Source organism: Pan troglodytes, chromosome 10 (genome assembly GCF_028858775.2).
Source record: "Pan troglodytes isolate AG18354 chromosome 10, NHGRI_mPanTro3-v2.0_pri, whole genome shotgun sequence".
Taxonomy (NCBI): domain Eukaryota; kingdom Metazoa; phylum Chordata; class Mammalia; order Primates; family Hominidae; genus Pan; species Pan troglodytes.
In genome coordinates this window covers 86,525,063-86,550,672 of record NC_072408.2, presented here as the reverse complement: position 1 = coordinate 86,550,672, position 25,610 = coordinate 86,525,063, and the positions used below count along the sequence as shown (strand labels likewise).

General features: G+C 37.8%; 1 long non-coding RNA gene across 4 annotated transcripts in view; it reads right to left on the bottom strand.

Moving 5' to 3' along the window:
- The window catches only part of LOC107967589 (uncharacterized), a 97,944-nt gene that overhangs the window by 70,346 nt on the left and 1,988 nt on the right, over positions 1–25,610 (bottom strand). The gene's annotated exons all lie outside the window — the stretch shown is intronic.

Sequence of the window (25,610 nt, the reverse complement as noted above, 5' to 3'; positions counted from 1 at the left end):
TAATTTGGAACTATGCAAAGAAGAGAAGCTTTGTGGAAATGCTTAAGATATAGGTAAATATAAAGGACTTTTTGCATACTTAATAGCTCTTAAAATAAATGGCTAAATAAAAAATAGGAACAGTATACTGAGAGTATAACATATTTAAATGTAACTGTATAACAATAATAGCACAGAAGATTGAAGGGAAGAATTGAAAGCATATCATTGTTAGACTATGCCTATATTGGTTATAATGTGCTTTAATGGGTGCTCAATTCTGGGTATAGGTTAGGATAAGTACACAGACTTCATTTTCACCTGAAGTAAATAAGCCTATTCACACATATAAGGAACTGAAAACTCCAGCAAGATATTCATTATTTTTCTTTCTTTTTTTTGAGATGGAGTCTCACTGTCACCCAGGCTAGAGTGCAGCGATGCAACCTCAGCTCACTGCAACCTCTGCCTCCTGGGTTCAAATGATTCTCCTGTCTCAGCCTCCTAAGTAGCTGGGACTACAGGCACATGTCACCACGCCTGGCTAATTTTTTTGTATTTTTAGTAGAGACAGGGTTTCACCATGTTGCTCAGGCTGGTCTTGAACTCCTGACCTCAGGTGTCCACCCACCTCAGCCTCCCAAAGTGCTGTGATTACAGGTGCAAGCCACTGCGCCTGGCCAGATATTCATTATTTTTCTATGAATGACAGGATATTCTCTCTCTGTCTCTCTCTCTTTTAAATAGAAAGCCAGAAGTTGTCTAGAGGCATATCAGTAGCTCTCATCTTGAGTGTAAAATCAGACTGCAGCTCAAAGTTCTCAACCTGAGCAGATCTTAAAGGGACCCTACTCCTGTATTAGAAGGGAGGGAGAATACTGTTTAGCTGTATACTGAAGTTCTTCCAGGTGGTTTCAATAAAAAGCCTACTTAGTGATATCCCACCTCACTTGCATAATCAAGCAGTAGTGGAAACATTTCAAAATTTCCTTCTGCAACATGATTTTCCCAAAGATTCAATTCCCTTTAAAGTCTAAGAATTTTGTCAATTGAAATAAAAACCTTTTCTACAAGGTCTTGTAGAGATTTGGTCAACTGTTTCGTGAGATAAAAGATGTCTGCTAAGCAGGTTCATTTCTGCAGCTATTCTGCATTTCAAAGCACTGAGCAAACTCTGGCACTTTATTTTCTTAAAAATACTTCTGCAGCTGGGTGCAGTGGCTCATGTCTGTAATCCCAGTACTTCGGGAGGCTGAGTCAGGCTGATCCCTTTGAGCTCAGGAGTTCAAGACCTGCCTGGGCAACATGACTAAACCCCATCTCTAAAAAAAAAAAAAAAAAAAAAAAAAAAAAAAATTAGTTAGGGCTTGGTGGCTCATGCCTGTAGTCCCAGCTATTTATGAGGCTGAGGCTGGAGGAATGCTTGAGCCTGGGAAGTAGAGGTTGCAGTGAGCTGAGATTGTGCCACTTCATGCCAGACTGGGTGACAGAGTGAGACCCTGCCTCAAAAACAAACAAAAAAAACCTCCTGCAAGGTTTTAAGTTCAAGCACTCTATTGAGAACTCTTCCTCTACTGAGCCCCTAGATTTCTGTATGTAGCAAGTGATTTACTCACTGATTTTCCAGATTTTCATGCAGTTTTTAAAAACATTCTTGAGTGACTTGATCTTTGTTTAACACGGTTAACCATTTTTTGGTAGCATCATCTGCATTTTCAAATTTCTTTCTTTTTTTTTTTTTTTTGAGATGGAGTCTTGCTCTGTCGCCAGGCTGGAGTACAGTGGCGCAAGCTCGGCTCACTGCAACCTCCACCTCCCAGATTCAAGCAATTCTCCTGCCTCAGCCTCCGAAGTAGCTGAAACTGCAAGCACACACCATTACAGCTGGCTAATTTTTGTATTTTTAGTAGAGACGGGGTTTCATCATGTTGTCCAGGATGGTCTTGATCTCCTGACCTCGTGATCTGCCTGCCTCAGCCTCCCAATGAGTTGGGATTACAGGCGTGAGCCACCGCATTCATCTCTAAGAGTTTTTGACACTAGCATCTATCTGTAAAGAAAACAGAGTACTGTGACATCAAAAACAGCATTTTCTTTCCTTTTTGTGTGTGTGTGTGTGTTTTGTTGTTTTGTTTTAACAAGAGGCTGCAGCCAACCATTGATGGGCCATCATTAGTACAGATACCAATAGAGTTTCTTTAAGACTGGCCATTTGTTTCCAGTTACGAGGACAAAACATTAAATGTATCTTGGGCTTTGCTTATTGCAGGCAGCTCTTTGCAGCAGAAAAAAAAGTTTAATATTTTACCATTAACTAAAAATCTTACAAATGGTACAGTATGACATATATTAATGACATCTGTTGCCTCATAAACCTAGAGAAGTTATTAATTTTCAATTTACTATAGAACATTTCTTTACCATCATGAGACATGTTATCAATATGTCAACTTATTGTACTATTTGAGAATGGAACTTTTCAATTTCTTATGCTGCATCTTGTTCTAGCCTTTAACTCACTACAATTTTGAATAATGCATTATTATGTTCTCACCAAATGTGTGACTTTTCCTTTTCTGAGCAATAAGTTCTCTTATTAAATAAATTGCTGAGACTTTTCATAGAATGTGACTTTTTTTAAAAAGTAAAAGTTTCATTATGTTTTGAGGTTGAACTTGCCACATAAAGTAATCAGCATCTCTGGTCGTCAAATGGTAGTAATTTTTAAGTGTCTTTTCATTTTTGGTGGAACTACTGTTACATTTAGAAATTGGTGAATGCCAATGATACACAATGGAATAGGAAAACTTGGATTCCTAGTCCATGTAAAACCTATTGATAAACAGCATTATTGTAAAGACAGACTTTATGTCCTTTGTTGCACTTGTGTAATGAAATGACTCTGAAGATTATAATTATTCATTACTAACATATTAGAATTTTAAATAAGTGTTGGCCTAAAATACCTCTCATCCTTCTCACACCTCTTCTTCAAAAGTCACCATACTAGATCATCAGGCATTTTTATAAAACATAAACTCTAATAAAATACGTAACAAAAGGGTATGATAACTAAGTGTGTAAATCACAAAAAAAAAGCCAAAATTTTCACAATGCAATTTACTTCTAGCCTACATAATTTATGTTTTCAACATTTATAACAACAGTGGAGTGGCCAGGGTGCAAGTAAATCTTATCAAATAAAATTCCTTCTTTAGAAGGAAAACTTCCTATTTGCTATTTCACTGACAGAGCTTGTTCACTAACGTAAGTCAGTGTGTGGCATGAAATAGAAGATTAGAGAAGGTAATTCAAGAGGTAATTCAAAACTAGCAACATCTTGCAGAAACCTAGGTTCCATAGAACTCTATTTAAGAAACTTTGCTCTAGGGATGATAATATGCATCCCTAATATAGTCTACTACAAGTTAATATGATACCACTTCATGTAAACTTACAGCAGTTTATCCTATTTACCCCCCTTCACCCCTTGTGCTATTGCTATCATACATTTTATATCTACTTATTTATTAATGCCAAAATACTATGTTATGATTTGTGCAATAACAGTTATACTTAAGAAATTAAGAGGAAAAAAAATTGGTGTAGTAGGCAGAATAATGCCCTCCCCATGCAATAAGAAGTCCAGGTCCTAATCTCTAGAATTTCTCAATATGTTAGGTCCTATGGTAAAGGGAAATTAAGGTAGCAGATAGAATTACACTTGCTAATCAACTGCTGTTAGGATAGGGAGGACATTCTGAATTACCCAGAAGGTCTCAGTGTAATCATAAGGATCCTTAAAATGAAAAGAAGGATGCAGTAGAGGACCAATGGAAATGGTAACGTGAAAAGGGCTCGACTTCAAAGCCATTGGTGGCTTTGAAGATAGAGAAATGGGACTATGAGCAAGAATGCAGGTGGCCTCTAAAAGTTGGAGAAAGCAAGGACATTTATTTTGCCCTAAAGCCTCCAGAAGTAACACTGCTCTGCTAACCCCTTAATTTTAGCCTAAGACAGACTCATTTCAGAATTCTGACCTCCAGAGTCATAAGATGAATTTGTCTTGTTTTAAGCCACTAACTTTGTAGTAATTTGTTACAGCAGCAACAGGAAACTAATATAGATGGTCTTTTGTGTTTACCTTTTGCTCCTGTAGATCCAAATTGTCATACCATGTCATTTGCCTTCGACATCTTTTTGTATTCCTTTTTGTATCCCTTTTTGTATTCGGCCTTTTAAACTTGTCATACCATTGTCTTCTGATCTCCATTGTTTTTGATGATAATTCAGTTATAATTAATTGTTTTCCTATCTGTAATTTTTTCCTTTCATTGTTTTAAGACCATCTCTTTATATTTGGTAGTACATAGTGCTGTTTTCTTTGTCTTTTTGCTGCTAGGCATTCACTGAGATTTTTGGATTTTTAGTTGATATTTTCACCAAATTTGAGAAAATTTCAGTCATTACCTTTTTCAAATTTTCCTTCTTCTCCATTACATTATTTCTCTCCTCTCCATAGATTTCAACTGCATGCACATTAGAATACTTAATATTGTCCAAATGCTCACTAAGGCTTTGTTCGTTTTTTCTTCATCCTGTTCTTTTCTGTTCTTCAGATTAGACATTTTCTGTTGACTTCTCTTCACATTCACTGACCCTTTTGCCACCTTCACTCTGGTGGTAGACCCACGCAGAGATTTTTTTAAATTTCAGATATTACACTTTTCAGTTCTAGAATTTCATTTTAGTTATTTTTTTAATGTCTCCTGAGATTCCTTCACCTGTTCACTCACTATGGCTACATTTTCCTTTAAGTCCTTGAAAATATTTATAACTGCTTTAAAATTCTTGCTAATGTAGGTCATGTCAGGATTTATTTGTGTTGACTACTCTTTCTCTTGATCTTGAGTCACATTTTCCTGTTTCATTACATGTTTAATTTTTTTATACTAGACATTGTGGATAAAACATTATCTTCCTCTGAAGAATGCTGATTTTCATTCTAGCAGGCAGCCAAGTTTTTGGCTAATGACTTTGAACTTGTGTAAGCTTGGTTTTTATAATTTTAAGATGTATCTATTTCAATTTTATCCTTAGTTTTAGAATAAATCCTTAGTCCTAGGAAAGAGTCTTTACTCAAAGGTGTGGCTCCTCTCAAGTTTCTATTGAAAGCTTGAGGTGTTTACTAAGCCCCTTTTTGACTTTGTAGCCTTCAAACTCCAAAATCTATCTCTCTTATGGTGAGCAACAACTGAAATCTCTGCTCAGCATTTTTGTTTGTTTGTTTTTGAGACAGAGTCTCACTCTTTTCGCCCAGGCTAGAGGGCAATGGCGTGATCTCAGCTCAATGCAACCTCTGCCTCCTGGGTTCAAGCGATTCTCTTGCCTCAGCCTCCTGAGTAGGTGGGATTACAGGCATGTGCCACCACACCCATCTAATTTTTTGTATTTGTAGTAGAGACAGGGTTGCACCATGTTGGCCAGGCTGATCTTGAACTTCTGACCTCAGGTGATCCACCCACCTCAGCCTCCCAAAGTGCTGGGATTACAAACGTGAGCCACTGCACCTGGCCTCTGCTGAGCATTTTTAACCTATTACTTTACAATGGACTTTTTTTGAGACCATGCATGTGCAATTCAGAGATCATCCAAGGATTTGATGGAAAATTAATACACAGGTTTGGAAATCCCGTCTTCACGGCTCTCATTTTCAGAACTTTCCTCCTCAATTGCCAGCTGTTCTGGCAACCCCAAACTCTGTCCTTCCATACTTAAAGCCAATCAGACTTCAGCTTGAGTTCTAACTTCCACAGCATTAATTGGAAAATGCCCTCAGGGATTAATCTGTTTAAACATGGATTTTACTAAGTGGTGTTCCCTTCCTTTCCAGGTGTATTAGTCCATTTTCTGTTGCTATAACAGAATACCTGAGACTAGGTAATTTATAAAGATAAGAGGTTGATTTAACTCATCATTCTAGAGGCTGGGAAATTCAAGATCAGGCAGCTGCATCTGGCTGTGACCTCATGCTGTGTCATAAAATGGCAGAGGGCATCACATAGCGAGAGGGCAGGAGCGTGCCAGCCCAGGTCTCCCTTCCTCTTCCCCCATCACAGGGGCCCCATCCTGATGACTTTATCTAATCCTAATTAGCTCCCAAAACCCTCACCTTCAAATACTATCAACATATAAATTAGCGGATTAAGTTTACAAAGCATGAAATCTGGGGGACACATTCAAACCACAGTACCAGGGGTGGAGTCTTTTTTACTTTGTGATTACTTTTGGTAACTTTCCAGTGTTTTGGTTTTTTAAAAAATTTTGTCCAGGGTCCAAAATTGTTATCTGTGGAAAACAGTCCAATATAAGCTATTGTGCCATTACTGAAAACAAAACCTCTGTATTACTTCATTACTTTTATAATTTAAAAACTAGCTTTACAAAGGGCTAAAACAGATGGACTAAAAATCAATCTTTTATATTAATGATTAGCTTTATAGGTAATTTTTTGTCTTTATATTCCTAATTTTCTGTAATGTAATTGGTTTTGGGTTTTTTTTTTTTTTTTTTTTTTTTTTGGAGACAGGGTCCCTCTCTGTCACCTAGGCTGGAATGGAATGGTGTGATCTCGGCTCACTGCACCTCCACATCCCAGGCTCAAATGATGCTCCTGCCTCAGCCTCCCAAGTAGCTGAGACTACAGGCATGCACGACCATGCCTGGCTAACTTTAGCGTTTTTTGTAGAGATGGGGTTTCACCATGTTGCCCAGGCCGGCCTTGAACTCCTGGACTCAAGCAATCCACCTACCTCAGCTTCCCAAAGTGTTGAGATTACAAGCGTTAGCCACCACAGCCAGTGATTCTTTTTTCATTAAACTTTTCTCAGTGAATGAAATCTGCATTGAAAATTAACTTATACACTTTCTACTCTCTGGGCTGCAGTGAAGGCAGCCCAGAGAGTAGAAAGTGTGTAAGTTAAAGTAAAAGGTGTGTTTGTGTGTGAAGAACATGAGTCATCTTCGGGTTATCTGTTGGGTGAGGGAGGATGGTTTTGCAGGGGTGGAGAAGTTTAAAGAAGCAAGGAAACTGGCCAAGCACAGTGGCTCACACCTGTAATCCCAGCACTTTGGGAGGCCGAGGCAGATGGATCACAAGGTCAGGAGTTCAAGACCAGCCTGGCCAAGATGGTGAAACCCTGTCTCTACTAAAAATAAAAATAAAAAATAGCCGGGTGTGGTGGCAGGTGCCTGTAACCCCAGCTCCTCTGGAGGCTGAGGCAGACAGTTGCTTGAACCCAGGGGGCAGAGGTTGCAGTAAGCCGAGATCACACCACTGCACTCCAGCCTGGGCAACAGAGTGAGACTCCATTTCCAAAAAAAAGAAAAAATAAATAAAAGAAGAAGCAAGGAAACTCTACCATATACAAAGGCAATTAGCCACAACTCATTGCCAAATGCCTGGGTTATAAACCTACCAGATTACCTTACGTAGTAGAAGAATCTGCCATAGATGACCTTTAATGTTTCATTTTAAATTTCCAGCTTAATATTAAATAAAAATGAATATACTATACATATACAACTAATATGTATGCATTAGAGCAAATCAGAAAGGGATATGGAAAAAGGAAAACAACTAATTTGTAGAATGACATTTGAGGATGATTTTTAAGGCAGAAGATCTCAAATACTTTTTCCCCCTCGGACACACATACTGGATGACTATCACATTCCATTGTTTTCTACTAAATGGTGGCCTCTGGCATAGATAAGACAAACTGGAGATTATGGGAGATTCCCCTTCTGACTGCAGTATGTTACTCACCACCCTTCTTTTTCTCTACACACTCAGGGAAGTATATTAGAACTCAGGTAAGTAAGAAAAACATTCTTATCAGAAAACCCTGATTCTGCTCTAACTTATTAAAGTAAATAATTAGAAAACTTTATTCATTCACTTACAGATACTTACTGAATGCCTACTATGTGCAATACACTGTTTCTATTTCAACCATTATTGCAAATTACTTATTACACAGTTTCTGACTGGTTTAGGTAAGCCACCCATATAAGACAACAGAGAGACTGAGAGAATCTGTGTTTTAAATAATTTAGATTGTTGTAAAGCTGTTTGTAAAAATCAAAAATTTTAATAGCCTAGTAAACAGGTGTCAGTCAACACTCAATTCTTTAAAAGTCTTAAATTCAGACTAATTTCTCAATTGTGAGGATAAACAGAATGGCAAGTAGGAAAGTAAAGCAAAGCAAAGACCCAAAACTCTTGTCTTGCCTTTGTTCTCCGTATTCATTCATTGTCCAATTCCTTTTTTTCCTATTTTGCAAATGTATTCCATGTGCATCCCTTTCTCTTGGTAAGGGCATATCTTCCTGCCCAGTTTATCCTACATATCTTTATCATCTAACGTGTTTTCTTTATAACCTCCATGAAGGCAGGGATGTGTTTTATTCACTGCTGTATTGGCACAGTGTAGTACCTGGCATATAATGGGTAATCAATAAGTATTTGTTATGGAGTCAGTTATTCACTGACATTTTACTTTCACTCTCTCCTAATCCTCCTCAAGATAAAGTCTAAATTCTTCAGGCTTATTTTCAAGGGCCGCCTTTTGTAACCTTGCTATCAAACTTTATTATTCCCTCCATTCCCATGTTAACACTCTAAGCAGTCCTAGCCCATCCTATTCTCCAAAATACCGATTCGATTCTCCTGATTAGAAGGCTTCTTACCTTTGTTTATCTAGCCGCATTCCAGATACCTTTTCCATATTCTGCCTGCATGTTATCTGCTTCTTGTGGACATGTAGGCACCTTCAGCCCCACTGTCCTCTCTTTTCTCTTCTACAGGACTCACAATCTGTTGCACTCAGTACTATAACCAGTGATCTTTTTCCTACAGGTACTTGCATTCATATTTATTTATTTTTATTTTTTTGAGATGGGGTTTCACTCTGTCACCCAGGCTGGAGTGCAGAGGTGTGTGATCTTGGCTCACTGCAACCTCTGCCTCCTGGGCTCAAGTGATTCCCCTGCCTCACCCTCCTGAGTAGCTGGGACTACAAGTGTACCACCACACCCGGCTAATTTTTATATTTTTTTGTAGAGATGGAGTTTTGTGAGACTGGTCTTGGACTCCTAGACTTAAGCAGTCCTTCTACCTCAGCCTCCTGAAGTGCTGGGATTACAGGCATGAGCCACTGTGCCCGGCCCATATTTATTTATTTATTATTTGTACAAATGTATGGGGTACATGTGAAATTTTGTTACATGTATGTAATACATAGTGATCAAGTCAGGGTGTTTAGGGGTGTTTGTCACCCGAGTTCAATACGTTTTTGTTGATTATAGTCACTTTACTCTGCTATCAAACATTAAATTTATTCCTTCTATCTCACCATGTTGTACCCTTTAACACACGTCCCTTCATCCTCCTCCCCAACCCTTCTCATCCTTCCCAGTCTCTGTTATCTCTCTTTCCACTTTCTACCTCCATCTCATCCAATTTTTTAGCTGCTACATATAAATGAGAACATGCAATATTTGTCTTTTTTTTACCTGGCTTATTTCACTTAAGAAAATGATCTTCAGTTCCATCTGTGTTGCTTGCATTCTTATGTAACTGTTTCACATGTCCATGTCTTATCTCCCCACCTGGATTGTAAGCATCTGGAAGACTGAGAACTTCAGCTTTCCGCCATATACAACTTCTCTGATTTCCTCACACTTCCTTTTGCACATTCTGTTTCCTTGTTCCGAGATACTCTTCATCTTTCCTCTTCTGTTTGGCCAACTCATCTCTCAGGCCTGAGTTTGAACAAACTTTCCTCTAATAAACTTTCATCTACTAGAGTACCTACTCTTTTCCCTTAAGTAATATGCTCATCATTCTTCATTCTAACTCTCCCTGTTGAACTACAAGCTCTGTGACAGTATATCTGTCTTATTCATTGCTATATTCCCAGCACCTAGACTAGCACCTGACAATAAGATGTACCCAACAAATGTGTGTTGACTGAAAGAATATCTACTTATTTCTTTTGTTTCTACTTCATGCATAATAGTATACCATCTACATGCTAAGTACTTAATATAGTCCCATTGAATCAAGCAAAAGATGATAAGGATTCATGAAGTGTTTATCTGTAAGCTGGGAAATGAGTAAACATGTGTGACTGGAAGACAGTGTCCTTCAGAATAATTGGACATTGTATTCAAAGCCCACCAACTAGCCCCTTGCTCTCTCCTTTCCTTTTCCAAATAATTTATTGAGACCTACTATGTACTAGGCACTGGAGATAACAGTGGTAAGCTAAGTGAAATCCCTATGCTTGATGACTTAACATATAGCCTAGTGAAGGAGATAGAATATTGACAAATCAATAAAGGATGCAATATTGGGCAGTGATAAGTGCTATTAAAAAATCAAAGTAAGCCAGGCATGGTGGCTCACTCCTGTAATCCCAGCACTTTAGGAGGCTGAGTCAAGTGGATCACCTGAGGTCAGGAGTTCAAGACCAGCCTGGCCAACATGTTGAAACCCTGTCTCTACTAAAAATACAAAAGTTAGCAGGGCTAGGCCAGGCATGGTGGCTCACACCTGTAATCCCAGCACTTTGGGAGGCCGAAGCGGGCGGGTCACCAGAGATTGGGAGTTTGAGACCAGCCTGACCAACATGGAGAAATCTCATTTATACTAAAAATACAAAATTAGCCGGGCATGGTGCCGCATGTCTGTATCGCAGCTACTTGAGAGGCTGAGGCAGGAGAATCATTTGAACCTGGGAGGCGGAAGTTGCGGTGAGCCAAGATCATGCTATTGCACTCCAGCCTGGGCAACAAGAGTGAAACTCCGTTTCAAAAAAAAAAAAAAAAAAAAAAAAAGCCAGGCTTGGTGGTGCGTGCCTGTCATCCCAGCTACTCCAGAGGCTGAGGCAGGAGAATTGCTTAAACCCAGGAGGTGCAGGGTGCAGTGAGCTGAGATCGTGCCACCGTACTCCAGCCTGGGTGACAGAGGTAGACTCCATTTCAAAAAAAAAATCAAAGTAGAGGAAAGGGGTAATAACTGGGTATGAGAATGTGTTAGTTCAGGCTGCTATAACAAATTGCCATAGCTACTGGGTGGCTTAGAAACAACAGAAATTTACTTCTCACAGTTCTTGGCTGGGAAGCCCAAGATCAAGGCACTAGCAAATTCAGTGTCTGGTGAGAGCCTGTTTCCTGGTTCACAGATAACCACTGATGCAGGAGTCCTTCAGATTCTCTTTTATAAGAGCATGAATCCCATTCATGAGGGCTCTGTCCTCACGACCTAATCACCTACCAAAGCCCCTACGTCCTACTACTATCACATTGGGGGGTGGGTAGGATTTCAACATATGAATTTAGGGGTGGGGGGACATAAACATTTAGTATATAACAGAAGGTGAGTATTCCAGGTAGCTTGGACAGAAAAAAAGACATCTCTCAGCAGGAGATATTTGACCAAGAACCTGAGGGAGGTGAGAGGTGGAGCTGCATGTATATCTGAAAGGAGAATGGGATTAGCAGAGGGAACTGCAGATGCACATTCTGAGGCAGAAATGGGTTTCACCAGACAGTGGGTCAGAGAAGAACTAACCAGGGTGAAGAATAGTAAGACATGAGGTGAGAGGGGAAGGGGGCAGGGATTATAGGGGCTTATGAAGCAGGATATGGTCCTAGGGTTTTATTCCAAATGTGATGGGAAGATTTTGAGCAGAAGAGTGACATAATCCATCTTCTTTTCTTTCAACATCGACTGGGCATCTCTTATAAGCCAAGCACTGTACCAGGTCTGTTTCTTAAAATCAATCACACTTTGATTTGCCCCCCTCTATGCTCCATCCATATTTCACTCTCAGAGCAGACCTCTAACTTTCCATGCCTTTACCTATAATCTACCTTGTTTCCAATGCAGCTGTCAAGAGCCAGCTAACATGGCACCCCTTTTGTGAAGCTGGGTTTTCTTTGGATTCTCATGGCACTACTTTGTGCGTCTGCCATAGTGGTTATAATTGGCTTTGAGTACATCAATCAGTTCCTCCCACAAGACCATAAGTCAGCACATCTTATTTTTGTCTAAGGCCCTGAAATGAGTCATATTTTCCCCTTTATCCTTGTACAAATTAAATCCATTTTAGAGACCATTTTAACTACAAAAGCACAATATGTATAACAGGCAGCAAAACTAGTCCCGCAATATAGAACAAGATACTCATGGACTCTGACAAAAATTATGTTAATAGCTAAGGTTAATGAAGCAGTTTGTCATTTATAAAATTTAATACAAAACTTTAGTGAATTCTATAGAATTACAGAGTTAGAATTGATCTTGTAGCCTTTTTAGTCCTCCCCTCCTTATCAAGCTAGGGAGGTTGATGGCTAAAAAGCCAGCAGGTGGAAGAAAGAGTTATTGCAGCTAAATTCTCAGGCAAGTAAGCTAGAATGTCAGAGTCATAAATGAGGAAATGATGAGCAGGAGTGGAGGAGAATGGGTGCTAGCAACTTACAATCATAGACATGAGAAAGTTCTTTCCATTCTCACACCTTCAGGGACTCCTTGCACAGGCCAGTGGTTGTCACTGTGGGGCACACCCTTACACATGCCCTCTTTCCTTCACATCTGAATTTGGGGGATTGGAGCAACATTTAGAAGCTCCTATCCCTACTTCTTATGCTTCTTTCCCTGAGATAGGAAGGGAGAGGAGTACAGCAGGAGGACTATAACTGTGCTGAAGATGAGTTTAGATGACTGCCCCAAACAAAGAAATGCACTTCTAAGTGTTTCTCCTGCAGCCTTGGCTGGAATATGTGCACAGGGATACAGACAATCCAAACTCCTCCATATTGTGAGGCACACTCAAAACTGAGTGAATGACTGAATAACTAAACAGAATAATGTTAGATATATATCAGGAGATAATATAAATTCACAGAAAGCAAAGAACAGTATTGATGGGCTTAATGTTTGTGTTTTGTTGTTGTTATTGTTTTGTTTTGTTTTTAATTGAGACAGAGTCTGGCTCTGTTGCCCAGGCTGGAGTACAGTGGCAGGATCTCAGCTCACTGCAACCTCCGCCTTCTGGGTTCAAGTGATTCTCATGCCTCAGCCTCCCAAGTAGCTGGGATTACAGGCATGCACCACCATGCCTAGCTAATTTTGTATTGTTAGTAGGGATGGGGTTTCACCATGTTGGCCAAGCTGGTCTTGAACTCCTGACGTCATGTAATCCACCGCCTAACCTCACAAAGTGCTGGGATTACAGGCCTAAGCCACTGCACCCGGCCAATTTTTTAAAAGATCTACTTGGAAAATATAAGGACCACAAAATACATTTAGTAGCTTAATAAGGGACATGTGAAACAAGATTTCAAATGGCAAAGTTATACATTTAACATGCATAATTAGGCATTATTCTCAAATATAATTAGTACTCAATATTTTACACTTTGAAAAAAATTTACATTATACTTTTACTTTAAATATTGCCAGACTTTTTAAAAAAGGGCTATATTTGCACTTTACCAATATGCCAACATTTTTTTTTCTAAGTTCATCAGTAAACCACTGAATGGACATGTCTGCAAGCACAGTTTATTAATGTGAGCCTGTGTGAGTATTGTTAGGGAGATGTTGAGGATCCATAATGTAGATACTGTATCTCAATAATGACATTTTGCCTGTTATAGCATGTTTATGTTTCTGGATTTGGGCCAGGAATAGCATTGGAAGGGGTAGCAAATCTTGCATAGAATCCTTAAAAATTATCATCTGTATTCATTTACACATCTTTGAAAATATTAATAGAAGCAAGAATATTTTTCTCAAAACTTGGTACAAAAATCTCTTTAGAAATCACGAATATTGGCTGGGTGCAGTGGCTCACGCCTGTAATCCCAGCACTTTGGGAGGCCGAGGCAGGCGGATTACGAGGTCAGGAGATTGAGACCATCCTGGCCAACATGGTGAAACCCCGTCTCTACTAAAAATACAAAAATTAGCTGGGTATGGTGGTGCGCACCTGCAGTCGCAGTTACTTGGGAGGCTGAGGCAGAAGAATTGCTTGAACCCGGGAGGCGGAGGTTGCAGTGAGCCGAGATCACGCCATTGCACTCCAGCCTGGCAACAGAGCGAGACTCCATCTAAAAAAAAAAAAAAAAAAAGACAAAGAAAAAAGAAATCACCAATATTTCACATTTATTTGATACTGATCCTAAAAATAAAAGTGTTCTTTTTGTAGCCTACATGCTTATTATTGCCTAATTCTTTAAGAAGTTCCATGTTGGCTCCAGACTAAGAAATTTGCAACCTCAAGTCAAAATGGAACATGTTAGTTTTCCAACTTGTATTATTCAAAAATTTAAAAATATGTGTCACTAGGCACAAAATCTACTTGTTATAATTATGTGTGATAATAGATTTTTTGGGTATTAAGAATTTTATGTGAGTATTGTGAAAAACTTGTGACTTTTTGCCATTGCAAGTCTACGCAACCAGTGAAACCAAAAAAACTATGGGAAAGAACTTTGAAGGCTTTCCTGATTGCTTTGCTAAATATTATCTGGTATGTTTAGTCATAAATAAAAAAAGAAATTAACATTTCTTGATACCTTACTATGTGCCAAGCATTGATAAGCACTTTATGCACAGTATATCATTTAATCCTCACAACAACCATAAGAGGCAGTCTGATTTTTCAGTTGACTGAGGTAAGAGGAAGAAATTGAATTCATGAGCTTAAGGCATGAGCAATGAAGCCAGGAGCTGAACAATATCTTACTTAATACCCATTCTACTTCATGTAATTTCAAGTCAACACCAAAGTTCTCATGTACTTTTCCTTCAAAACCCGCCGTTTTCTCCCACGTCTTCAACATTCAATCTAAACCACTGAACTAAAGAATTCTGAGGGTGTTCCAATGTTCAGATTTTCTTTGAGTATTTTCTGACATAAGTGATGACTGCTACCCACAAACTTCATGTCTGATCCTTGCCCTTGAAAGTGGACTACATTTGCATCATGTTTTCTTAGTAAATCTTTTTGAATTGTTAGTCTGAAAATATGAATCTAGTCAATGGTTTAAAATTTCTCAATTATTAAAATAAATGTAGCCAGGCACAGTGGCTCAGGCCACTTTGGGAGGTTGAAGCAAGAGGATTGCTTGAGCCCAGGAATTGGGACACCAGCCCAGGCAACATGGCGAAACCCCGTCTCTACATAAAATACAAAAATAAGCTGGGTGTGATGGTATGCGCCTGTGGTGCAAGGTACTCAGGAGGCTGACGTCGGAGGATGGCTTAAGCACAGGAGATCAAGGCTGCAGTGAGCTGTGATTACGCCACTGCACTCCAGAGCCTGGGCTACAGAGTGAGACTCTGTCTCAAAAAAAAAAAAAAAAAAAAGAAAGAAAGAAAAAAGAAAGTCTCAAACACCTGAAAGCATAATTTGCACAGGTTGAGAGTTTTAAATGGACACTTAAATATGTTTTCCAAATTCCTCCCATTAGTTAAACTTTTTCAGTCCTGTTAAGTATTATCTCAGACCTTTTTCTCTTTTCTGGTGGTGATGGTGATATTTCATGTTTTTCTTTTTTCTTTTTTCTTTTTTTTTTTTTGAGACAGAGCCTTGCTCTGTCACCCAGGCTGGCTGACTGCAACCTCTCGGCTCACTGCAACCTCTGCCTCCCAGGCTCAAGTGATTCTCCTGCCTCAGCCTCCCGAGTAGCTGGGATTACAGGCACCCGCCACCATGCCCAGCTAGTTTTTGTATTTTTAGTAGAGACGGGGTTTCACCATGTTGGCCAGGCTGGTCTCAAACTCCTGACCTCAAGTGATCTGCCCACCTCAGCTTCCTAAAGTGCTGGGATTACAGGTATGAGCCACCACTCCTGGCCATTTTTTCTTAAAACCGTTTTCTGTTCTCTTCCTGTCACTGATCCCATTCCTCTCAGTGGTCACCTTTGTATCCTACAATTCTTGGGTTTATTCAGGTTCCTTTTACAGACCAGTTAACAACATCCCTTTTCCTTGTCCGCCAAACATCTTTTGTCTACTTAAGTATTTAGTCATCATTGTCATAATTGTTCTGAAAATGGCTTTGATAAGTGGGCCAGCCCAGAAGACCAGCAATTTCTAAAGTTAATAACACCTTGGGCAAACAAATTATATCATGATTCACTCCTTTCATGACCCCTCATAAGAGAAAAAAATTGTATGGTGAGAATAAAGATGTAATTAAGTGTTTTAGGTATTCGATAGTTGTACTGATGGGTTTGGTCTGCAAACAATTGCTTTGATGTTAGGACAAGGATTGTATCTGTTCAGTGTAAATTTTCATTGAAAGAAATGTATGCTCATTAGAAAACCTCACATGGTTAAAACCTTCTAATGATTAAATTGAGTACTTAATTCTAATTGTAGCCCTTATGACAAGTCTTTATATGGTCACAAGATTTTTTTTAAACACAGAAAAATACCTGATTTAGTAAAAAATCTGAATCAGAATTTTAAAAAAATTTAGTACTTCTAAGCACCTACTGAACCCAACTGTTCATTTTACAGGAATCCTAAGGATCTGTGCTAAGTGTCTGTTTTTCTGATTTAAGAATGAACAGTAATTAGCAGGTAATTTGAGTTTGAAAATAATTTATCTAAATAATTTACTCTATTAAGGAGAAAGTTTTTAATTAGTAGAGATAAATTACAGCTAACCCAAAACCAAGTCTCTTCTTTTGTATTCTGAAAAGCATTTTTCACCTAAAATGTTACAGAAAAAAAAGCGGCTGAGGTAGTTGGCGATGACTTTTAGTATACCTATTGATAAAGCATAAACAAAAGCCGGGTGGGGCATTGAAATGTCTTCTTAATTGCTACCGATACCTGCCACTCAAACCACTAGGTGGCACCAATAAGCTTTTCCGATATGTACAATAAATGTACCTATGTTTAAGGCACTCCTTGAACAATATCCCATACCATGACTACCAAAATGCTTAAAAATTCTACCCATATACTTAAGAATTACTGCACAAAGTTATGCCTCTAGACAACAATAAATGGTGTTGCTATTTGATTGTTGACAAAAATATTGAGAAAGCAATCTAAATACAAGTCACCATGATTTAGTGGAAAAAACACTGGAGTGAGGGTCAATAGTCCTTGTTCTGTTCTCAGCTTCACCACCAACTACCTCAGCGTCTTGAGTAGTCACTAAACCTCTCTGGTTTCTATCTCCTGATCAGTAAAGTAAAAGATTGGGACTAGATGAGTTGGTTTCAAAATGTAAGTAAAAGCCTCTTTTCTTCTACAAAATCCCTCAGAATTCTAATATGGAAAACAGATGAAAGCAAGACTGAGAAGGGAGGGAAGCGTGGTTGGATGTTGGAAAGAGAAGAAGGTATGAGAAGCACCTTTTGCTCTGCTTCCCACCAGTCTCCTCAGTGTCCAACCTGTGGTCCAGAAAAAAAATAATTTGGATACCAATGAAATAGAAAATTACTAACAACTCTGTGATCCAGAAGTCTGTAAATCCAAGTATGTAGCACTATGTCCAAGTTCTTAAGCATTTTCCAACTTTAGCGGCCCAATTCCAGGATATAGTACAGCTATTATTTTCTCCATTTTACAAATAAATAGTAAACTAAGGATGGGTAATTTAATAGTTTTCTAAAAGTCTCCTTTGAGATTCACTTGCAGTTGTAAAAAAAAAGAAAAAGAAAAAAAAGAAAAAAGAAAACCAAGCAGAAATCCCATGTAAAATTTACCCGGTTTCCTCTAATGGGAACATTTTGCAAAATTATAGTATAATATCACAACTAGGATATTCACATCAATACAGTCAAGATACAGAACAATTCCAACACCACAAGAATCTCTGTTTCCCATTTATAGCTGCACACATTTTACTCCTACCTTGACTCTTTACTTAGCCCCTGGAAACCTCTAATTTGTTCTCCATTTCTACGATTTTTGTTATTTCAAGAATGTTATGTAAATGGAATCATATGTATGTAAGCTTTCAGGATTTATTTTTTCATTAAGCATAATTCTCTGAAGATTCATTCAGGTTGCTGCATGTATCAATAATGCATTCCTTTTTATTGCTGAGGAGTAGTTCATGGTGTGGATATGTCACAGATTTTTTTTTTGGAGGCAGAGTTTCGCTCTTGTTGCCCAGGCTGGCGTGCAATGGTGCGATCTTGGCTCACCACAACCTCCACCTTCTGGGTTCAAGTGATTCTCCTGCCTCAGCCTCCCAAGTAGCTGGGATTACAGGCATGCACCACCACGCCCGGCTAATTTTGTATTTTTAGTAGAGATGGAGTTTCTCCATGTTGGTCAGGTTGGTCTTGAACTCCTGACCTCAGGTGATCCGCCCGCCTCGGCCTCCCAAAGTGCTGAGATTACAGGCGTGAGCCACCACACTCGGCCTGTGTCACAGATTTTTAAGCATTCACCCATTGAAGGATTGAAGGACATCTAAATTGTTTCCAGGTGTTTGCTTGCTTGTTTGTTTTTGAGACAAGGTCTCACTCTGTTGTCCAGGCTGGAGTGCAGTGGCACAATCTCAGCTCACTGCAACCTCCGCCTATGGAGCTCAAGCTATCCTTCTACCTCAGCCTCCTGAGTAGTTGGGACCACAGGCGTGCACCACCACACTTGGCCAATTTTTGTATTTTTTTTTTTTTATAGAAATGAGGTTTCACCATGTTGCCCAAGCTGGTTTTTAACTTCTGAGCTCAAGAAATCCGCCTACCGCATATGGCCCTCCAATTTTTGACTCTTATAAATAAAGCTGCTATAAATATTTGTGTACACCTTTTCATGTGAATATAAATTTTTATTTCTCTGGGATAAATGCCCAGGAGTGCAATTGCTGGGTCACTGTGTAGTTGCATGTTTAGTTTTTTCTTATTTTTAATTTTTATGGATACATTATAGTTGCACATATTTATAGGGTAGAAGTAATATTTTGATATAAGCATTAAATGTGTAATGATCAAATCAGGGTAACTGGGGTATCATCATCTTGAACATTTCTTGAACATTTATCATTTCTTTGTGTTAGGGACATCCCAATTCCACTCTGCTATTGTGAAATATACAATAAATTTTTGTTAACTATGGTCACCTTATTGTGCTACCAAACATTATATCTGATTCCTTCTATCTATATTTTTGTACCCACTAACCAATTCCTCTTTATCCCCCTTTCCCCACCTCTGGTATCCTTCCTAGCCTCTGGTATCCTTCCTAGCCTCTGGTAATGATCATTCTACCCTGTATCTTCATGAGATCAACACATTTAGCTCCCACATATGAGTGAGAACATGTGATATTTGTCTTGCTGCGCCTGGCTTATTTCACTTAACGTAATGCCTTACACTTCCATCCATATTGTTGCAAATAACAGAATTTCGTTCTTTTTTGTGGCTGAATAATTTTCTATTGTAGATATATGTACCACATTTTCTTTGTCCATTTATCCATCGATGGATACTTAGGTTGATTCCCTATCTTGGCTACTGTGAATAGTGCTGCAATAAACATGGGAGTGCAGATACTTCTTCAATATACTGATTTCCTTTTATATGGATCCTATACCCAGCAGTAGGATTGCTGGATCATTGGGTAGTTATATTTTTAGTTGTTTGAGAGGTCTCCATACTGTTCTCCATAGTGACTGTGCTAATTTACATTCCCACCAACAGTGTTGGAGGGTTCCACTTTCTCCCTATCTGCCCTAGCATCCGTTATTGCCTTTTTTATAAAAGTCATTTTAACTGGACTGAGATAATATCTCATAGTTTTGATTTGCAGTTCTCTGATGATTGGTGATGTTGAGCATTTTGTAATATACCTGTCGGCCATCTGTATGTCTTCTTTTGAGAAATGTCTATTCATATCTTTCACCCATTTTCAATTTGAATTTTTTCTGTTGAGACGTCTGAGCTCCTTATATATTCTGGTTATTAATCCCATGTCAGATAGGTAGTTGGCAAATATTTTCTCCCATGCTGTGGGTTGTCTTTTCACTTTGTTGATTGTTTCCTCTGCTGTGATCCCATTTGTCCATTTCTTGCTTTGGTTGCCTGTGCTTTTGCGGTCTTACTCAAGAAATCTTTGCACAAATCAATGTCCTAGATAATTTTCCTAATGTTATCTTATAGTAGGTTCATAGTTTCAGGTCTTACATTTAAGTTTCTATTCAATTTAGATTTGATTTTTGTATATAATAAGAGATAGGGGTTTAATTTTCTCCTTCTTCATATAAATATCCAGTTTCCAAGCACCATTTATTGTTCTTTCCCAATGTATGTTCTTGGTACCTTCACATGTTTAGTTCTAAAAGAAACTATTTTCCAGAGTAGGTGTATCATTTTGTATTCCTACCGGCAATGTAGGAGTGATAGTTTTTTTTTTCCCATCTTCACCAGAATTTGGTGTTTTCACTAATTTTTTAAATTTTAAAAAAATTTTAGTCATTCTCATAGGTGTGTAGTATTATGCATTGTGGTTTTAATTTGAATTCCCTAATATCTAATGATGTTAAACATCTTTGTGTATGCTTTTTGATATCTGTATATTCGCTCTGGTAAAATTTATTTTGTCCACTTTATACTTGGATTTTAAAATTTTATTTTTTATTTATGTATTTTAAGTAATTTTTTATTTCTATAAATGTAAGGGGTATGAGTGCAGTTTTAATACATGGATATATTGAGCAGTGGCGAAGTTTGAGCTTTTAGTGTAACTATCACCCAAATAATATACATTGTACCTATGAAGTAATTTCTCATTCCTCACCTCCATCTCCCCTCCCCCGCCCTCCTCCTCTTCTGAGTCTTCAGTGTCTATTATTCTTTCCTTTATGTTCATGTGTACACATTATTTAGCTACCACTTATAAATGAGAACATGCAGTACTTGACTTTTGGATTTTTTTTAACTGTTGAGTTTTGAGAGTTCTTTATATATTCTGAACATTACTCCTTGTCCTTTCATCTTTTTAATAGAATTTTTCACACAGCAAATGTTTTTAATTTTGATAAAGTTCAATGTGTCAGTTTTTCCTTTTATGGATCATGTTTTTCTTGTCAAGTCTAAGAACTCTTTGTCCATCTCTAGATCTCAAACATTTTCCCCTATTATTTCTAAAAGTTTTATACTTTTATATTTTACATTTATATCCCTGTACCATTTTAAGTTAATTTTTGGATAAGGTCTGAGGTTTGGGTTGAGATTTGTTTTTAAAATGAATGTCCAATTGCTCTAGCACCATTTTTTAAAGGCTTTCTTCCATTGAATTGCGTTTGTGCCTTTGTCAAAAATCAGTTGGAGGCCAGGCACAGTGGATTATGCCTGTGATCCCAGTACTTCGTGAGGCAGAGGCAGGCGGATCACTGGGAGGCCAGGAATTAGAGACCAGCCTGGCCAACATGGCAAAAACCCATTTCTACTAAAAATACAAAATTAGCCAGGCATGGTGGCCCACACCTGTAATCCCAGCTATTCAGTAGCTGAGGCATGAGAATTGCTTGAACCCAGGAGGCAGAGGTTGCAGTGAGCTGAGATTGCATGACTGCACTCCAGCATGGGTGACAGAGTGAGACCCTTTCTCAAAAAAAAAAAAAAAAAAAAAAATCAATTGGACATACACGTGCAGGTCTATTCCTGGGCTCTGTCCTATCTCATTGATCTATGTGTGTGTCCCTGTCCACCAATACCACAGACTTCATAATGAAGCTATATAATAAATCTTGAAATTGGATTCCCACTTAATTCTTTTTTTTCAAAATAGTTTTGTCTACTTCTTTTTTTTTTCATATAAGTTTTAGAATAGTCTCATGTATATTTACAAAAATCTGCTGAGATTTTGGTAGCAAATGGATTAAATTTGTCTATCAAATCAGTGAAAATTGATATCCTTACTATGTTGAGTTTTCCAATCCATGATCATGGTGTGTCTCTCATTTATTTAGGGCTTTCATTTTTTTCAGCAGTGTTTTGTAGTTTTCAGCATTAAACTCCTGTACCTGTTTTGTGATGGTTACACCTAAATATTTCAATTTTTTGAGCAATCATAAATGGTATTGTACTTTTAATATTGGTGTCCATGTGATAATTGCTAATATACAAAAATATAATTGATTTATGTAAGCTTATCCTGTGACCTTGATGAATTCATCTACTAGTTGTAGGAGTTTTTTTATAGACTCCTTGGCATTTTCTATTTAGATAGTTATGTAATCTACAAATAGTGACAGTTTTATGTCTTTCTTTGTGATTTGTATGTTTTTACTTTCTTTCCTTGTTTTATTGCACTTGCTAGGACTTCTAGCACTATGTTGAATAAGAAGAGTGACAGCAGACATCCTTGACTTGTTCCTGATCCTAGTGGGAAAGCATTCACCATTGAGTATATTGTGATCTACAGTTTTTTTGGTAGATGATCTTGATCAAATTGAGGAAGTTCCCTGCTATTCCTGTATCTCTGAGAGTTTTTATTATGTAAGCTCACATAAATCAAGTACATATTCATTTGTCTCCTAAACAAATAAACAAAAACTGTCACCCAGGCTGGTGTACAGTGGTGTGATCATAGCTCACCGCAGCCTCAAACCCTGGGCTCAAGCAATCCTCCCACCTCAGCCTTCCAAGTAGCTGGGACTACAGGAGCATGCCACCATGCCCAGCTAATTTTAAAAAAATGTTTTGTAGAGACAAGTCTCACTATGTTGCCTAGGCTGGTCTCGAACTCTGGCCTCAAGCAATCCTTCCACCTCAGCCTCACAAAGTGCTGGAATTACAAGGTGTCTGTCAGCCACCACAGCCAGTCCTCTGAGAGTTTTAAAAATCATATATGAGTATTGAATTTTGTCAAATTTTTTTCTGCACTGCTTGATATAATCATATGATTTTTAGCCTATTAATATGGTGAATTACATTGATTGATTTTCAAATATTAAATCAACTGAACACCCCAACAATAAACCCCCTTGGTATGATTTATAATTCTTTGTGGATACATATACATATGTATGTATGCCTGAATTCTATTTGCTAATATTTGTTAAGGATCTTTGCATCTTTATTCATGAACGATATTGGTCTATAGTTTTCTCTCTTTGTACTATCTTTGTCTGCTTTTGGCATCAGGGTAATATTAGCTTCATAAATGAATTAGGAAGTGTTTCTCTTCTATGTTCTGGAAGAGGTAAGAGAAAATGTATACTTGGCATTAATTCTTTAAATGTTGGTTGGAATTCTCCAGTGAAAGCATCTAGGCTTGGATGTTTCTTTTTTGTAAGTTGTTAAATAACAAATTCAATTTCCTTAATGGTTATAGGTCTATTCAAAGTACCTCTTTCATGTTGGGTGAGTTGTGATAGTTTTTCAAGGAATTCTTTTATTCCATCTAAGCTGTGGAGTTTATATGTGTAGAGTTGTTCAAATTATTCTCTTACTGTCTTTTTCATGTCTGCAAAGTCTATAGTAATATCCCTATTTCATTCATGATATTAACATTTAAACAAGTACATCAAATATGTTAATAATTCATGTTTCCTCTTTTTTTTCTTTTTCAGTCTAGCCAGAGGTTTGACTGATCTTTCTAAGGAATCAGTGCTTTGTTTCATTGATTTCCTCTATTGTTTTTTGCTTCCAATTTCATCATTTTCTCTATTGTTTTCTTTTTACTATTACATTTTTAAATTGACAGCTAACATTGTACATTTTTATTATGTACATGATATTTTGAAGTACAGACACATTATTGGATGGTTGAATCTTGCTAATTAACAAATGTATTACCTCACAGGTATCTTTTTTTTGTGGTGAGAGCACATAATACCTACTCTCTTTACGTTTTCAAGAGTATACTATATCATCACTAACTGTAGTCACCTTGCTGTACAATACATCTCTTGAACTTAATTCTCCTAACTGAAATTATGTATGCTTTGACCAATATCTTCCCATTCTCCCCTTCCCTGCAGCAGCCCCAACCTCTGGTAACCACCATGTGGAGAAAAGGAAACTTATACACTGCTGGTAGAAATGTAAATTAGTACTGCTGTTGTGGAAAACACTATGCAGATTCCTCAAAAAATTACAAATAGTACTACCATACAATCCAGCAATTCCACTACTGGATATATATCCAAAGGAATTGAAATCAGTATATCAAAGATTTACCTGCACTCCAATATTTATGACAGCACTATTCACAAGAGCCAAGACATGGAATCAACTTAAGTGTCCATTAATGGATGAATGGATAAAGAAAATGTAGTATATATACAAAATGGAATTATCATTCAGCCACAAAAATGAATGAAATTCTGTCATGTGCAACAACATGGATGATACTGGAGGACATTATGTTAAGTGAAAAAAAGCCAAACAGAAAGACAAATACCACATGATCTCACTCAAAGGAATAATCTAAAATAGTTGTTCTCTGTTGTTTTACTATTTTTGATTTTATTGATTTCTGTTTTTATCTTTATTATTTCCTTCTGCTTGCTTTGGTTTTATTTTGCTTTCTTTCTAAGTTCTCGAGATTCAATTATTGCTTTTAGGCTTTTTCTGTTTCATAATGTATGCACTTAGTGCTTAAAATTTTTTTAGCACTGCTTTAGCTGTGTCATACACATTTTGATATATTGTTTTGTCATTTTCATTCTGCTCAGCTTATTTTTTAAAAAATTTTCTTTGTGGCCGGGCACGGTGGCTCACACCTGTAATCCCAGCACTTTGGGAGGCCAAGGTGGGCAGATCACTGGGAGGCCAGGAATTCGAGACCAGTCTGGCCAACATGATGAAACCCTGTCTCTACTAAAAATACAAAAATTAGCCAGGCATGGTGGCAGGCGCCTGTAATCCCAGCTACTTGGGAGGCTGAGGCAGGAGATTCTCTTGAACTGGGAGGCTAAGGTTGCAGTGAGCCAAGATCGCACCACTGCACTCCAGCCTGAGTGATAAAGAGACCCTGTCTCAAAAATAAATAAGTAAATAAATAAATAAATAAATAAATAAATATAAAAATAAAATAAAATGCCTTTGTGACTTCCCCATTGACTCACTGATTATTTAGAAATGCACTATTTAGTTTTCAAGTGTTTGAAGATTTTCCTGTCATCTTTCCATTGTTTATTTCTAGTTTGATTCCATTGTGGTCAGAGAACATACTCCATATAATTTCAACTGTTTTCAAATTGTTGAAGATTGTTTTGTGGCTCAGGATATCATCTATTTTGGTATCAAGTTCCATGGGCACTTGGAAAGAATGGGTATTTTGTTGTTGTCTGATGGAATGTTCTATAAATGTTGATTAGATACTGTCAGTCAATGCTGTTCAGTTGAGTTCTTCTATATCTTTGCTGATTTTCTGTCCAGTTTTTCTATCCATTATTGAGAAGGGTGTTGTATTCTCTACAACTATAATCATGAATTTGCCTATTTCTTCTTTCTGATCTATCAGTTTTTTCTTCACATATTTTGCAGCTTTGTTATAGAGTGCATAATCATCTAGGATTGCTAAGTCTTCTTGGTGAATTGACATTTTTTCATTTATGTTGTTCTTCTCTGTC